The following is a 3891-nucleotide window of genomic DNA, read 5'->3' as shown; positions in this document are numbered from 1 at the left end:
GTCATGCTGTTATCTTCCGGTAAAAGAAAAAAAAAAAAAAAAGGAGAAGCTTAGTAAAAACAAAACAACCTACATGGTAAAGAACTCATATTGTCTTCTCTCTCGCCAGAGGATCCTCATCTGAACCACAGAGTAAAAAATATTCAGTTGCAAATGTTTTTCAATTCTCCCAAGAGTTCCCATTCAATTCTCCCAAAAGTGCCTTAGGAGATAAAAATACTAATTAATTAAGATGCATGTGTTAGGACATTATGGTTTAATTACTATGTGTTAAGAAAGGCCGTCTTAAAGGTGATGAAAGCAAAGAACAGAAAGTTATGCTTTAAACTGGCTACTGAAATAAGAACAAATGCCACTTTCTCTCAAACACAAACATCATGTCACACACATGTCACACACACACACACACACATACACACACACGAGGAAAAAAAAAAAAAAAAACAAGAGAAAAAGAAAAAAAATAGTTTAAAAGTACCCAGAATGTTATCATCAATATTCAAGATGATAATGTTATGCTAGTGTTAGGTTATTAGGACAGTTTGGTTTTCAAATCTGTCCTCATGAGAATTTTCAAATTTTCTCATATCTCTCCTCTATTACATATATATATATATACATAAAAGGGAGGAAACTTAAGGGAAACTGCTTATGTCCCACAAGCTTCTTCAGAGTTAACATCATATTTGTTCTGACAGGGACAGTCTGAGTGGAAAAGGAAATGAGAATAAAAAAGTAGAGTGCAAAAGAATGAAAAGAAAGAAAATGTAAAGAGAAAAAGAAGTGCAGAATTAAACTCTTCTACGTAGCTCCAAATATATATCTCTGGTCACTTCTGCCATTACCCAAAACAAAATTGCACAAGGTAAACTGCAGAAGAAAAGGGTAGATAACAGAATTGTTGCTTCAATTTGGGGACAGTAAGAAGACTAAAAGTTTGGGGAGAAAAAAACTGAACATATTCTATCTGTATTATTGTCAAAACATTCTATTCATAGAACTACTAAGAATGCATATATAGGAGAATGTAGCAATTGCATTATCATGGTTGAATGAAATTTAGTTTAGTTTCTAAGGGAAAATAGTCAACATATAAAATTTGACTCACAATATAAAACATTTCCATTATCTCAAAACGTTCCGTGATGTACCTTTGCAGTTCCTCCCTCTACCTCTGGAACCAGACAGTGATTAACTTACAATCAATGGGAGAAGTTTTGCTGGTTTTAGAATTTTACATAAATAGAATCATGTAGTATGCACTTCTGTTATTCGGTGTCTTTTGCTCAGCATAACGTTTTTGAGTTTCATCCATATTTTTGCATAGACCAACAGTTCATTCCTTTTTATTGTCGAGTAGTATTTCATTGTGTGGATACATAATAATTTGTTCATCTATTACCCCATTGGGTTGTTTCTAATTTGGCGCTATCATAAATAAAACCAGCATACATATTTTTGCTAAAGTCTCTCTTTGGATATTATTTTCTAATCTTTTGAAGAAATACCTACGAGTAAAATCATTAGATCTTATAGAAAAATGTATATTTGTGTTTGCCCCTTTTTTATTTGTGATAAGACCACTTAACATGCAGTCTGGGAGGTGATGGACATGTCTATGACCTTGATTGTGGTGCTGGTATCATGAGTGTTTGCATATGTCTAAACTCATCAAATTGCACACATTAAATATGTACAGTTTTTGAATATAAATTATACTTAAGTAAAGTGTGTTTAAAAAAGAAAATAAATGTTTAATTTTGTAAACATGTAACATTTTCCAAAGAGGTTGTACCATTCCCACTATTAGTTCCAGTAGCTCCACATCAACAGTAACATTTGTTATGGTGAGCCTTTTAAATTTTAGTACGTTTATGATGGTATCGAAATGTAGTTTCAAGTTGTACATTTCTAATAATCTGTTGAGCATTTTCTCATGTACTTATGGCAATTAATATATGTATTAGGTTGATGCAAAAGTAATCGTGGTTTAAAAGGTTTAAAATAATTGCAAAAATCTCAATTACTTTTGCACCAACCTAATATTTTGCGAACTCTACATTTAAATATTTTGCCAATTTTTATACAATTTTTGCCATATTGAGGTATATATATACATATATATACACACATATATATATATATAATGAGTTATAACGTTATTTATAAATAATATGGAAACAATCCCTTTGTCAGATATACATATTACAAATATTTCCCACCATTTGTGGAGTGTCTTTTCACAAAATTTTATAAAACAAAAGTATTTCTTTATTATCTTATCCAGGTATATGTCAGTTCTCCTGATCTCTGCCATAAGATATCCCAGAGAGAACTATATCACCTTGACATATCTTAGAATGTGATATCGCATATACTTACTATACAGAATAGATTCATTATTACATTGATGACATTATGCTAATTATACCTGGTGAATAATAAGTAGTAAACATCCTATAACTTTAGTATGACATATGTTCACCAGGAAGAATCTGATCTCATTTGACCAATTTGATACAATGGATCCTAAAATTAGAATGTACACCAGCATTCTATCAGAAACTCATAGGGGGCATATTGGAAATTAGGCCTTAGCAGTTCCAAAAAGGCACAGTAAATGCATAAGCAGATGGCTCAGACTTCCATGGTATATTTCTGTATTAATTTTCTCTCTTCATGTCAACCATGTGTATGACCTTGGGGCAAGATGGGGTGGGGTATTGGAAAGGGTTCCATATAATCATATAGTGAAGAAGTAAAAATAAAAGTTTTATCACTGAATATGAAAAGTATGCCAGCTAGAAATATATACCACATTAGAGTCCTATTCAAGCAGTGGTCATGAAAGACAGAAGTGAAGTTAAATCTTTGCATTAAACAAAAATTTGGGTGACACATCTGGCTGTCCATCTGGTAGGAAAGATGAGTACCCAGAGATATAAATCTAAATTGACTCATGGTCAGAGGTAAATGGGTTAGGTGACTGGTCAAGAACTCAAAAAGAACAAAATTAGAAAGTCAGTGAGAAAGATATTTGGGTGAGAGGTATGTGTAGGGCTTATTCAGAATGGACACAGATTGTGAAGAAGTTCATTCCCATGTAAATAACCACAATTGATAACCCCAGTTGAGGAGGAGACTCTCAATAAACCAGGTAGACAAAATATGTGCTATAGGCATCAGGAAGCCTCTTTTTCCAGACACTGTGATGTTTGCTCAATGGACCAATACAGAGTGGCCACATAACTGAAAAGGATCCCATGCATGTAATCAACAATGTTGTCTTCTACTACCAAGGATGACCTGGCACTAATGAGTGCCCAATCTGCCAAATACCATGGCCAAATCTGAGTCCTCTATGAGATACCAATTCTGGGAGGGACAGTTGTTTAGCTTGGTGGCAGATTAATTACATTGACACTTCTCCATATTGAAGAGGACAACACTAGGATTTAATAAGGTAGACTCTTAATCCAATAATGAATTTGACTTCCTGCCCACAGATCTTCTGCAGTACCATTATCCATAGACCCATGGACTCATAGCAAGCTGTATCCATCTCTCTTGTATTCAATCTACCATTTCTCTGCACTGATCATCTCTTTAGAGCTACCTCAGACTGTCATAGACAATCCTCTCTCACAAGTTTTGGACAATTATTTAGACTAACTATTACGACACTGATTTAATGCAGGCCTGATATTACCTTTTCTCATACCCTCATTATATGCTCCTCATCGCTGGCCTGTGACTTACCAATTGCCAATGAAATGTGACATTTTCCTCTGTGTGTATGCATGTATAATACCAAAGTGTAGTAAAGATAATACTCTGTAGAGCAAACTTTTTACCAATGCTAGAATAAAGCTGTAGATAGGTTTTCTCCCT

This window comes from Rhinolophus sinicus, linkage group LG02 (genome assembly GCF_036562045.2).
Source record: "Rhinolophus sinicus isolate RSC01 linkage group LG02, ASM3656204v1, whole genome shotgun sequence".
Lineage (NCBI taxonomy): Eukaryota > Metazoa > Chordata > Mammalia > Chiroptera > Rhinolophidae > Rhinolophus > Rhinolophus sinicus.
Note: the sequence above shows the minus strand (reverse complement) of the source record.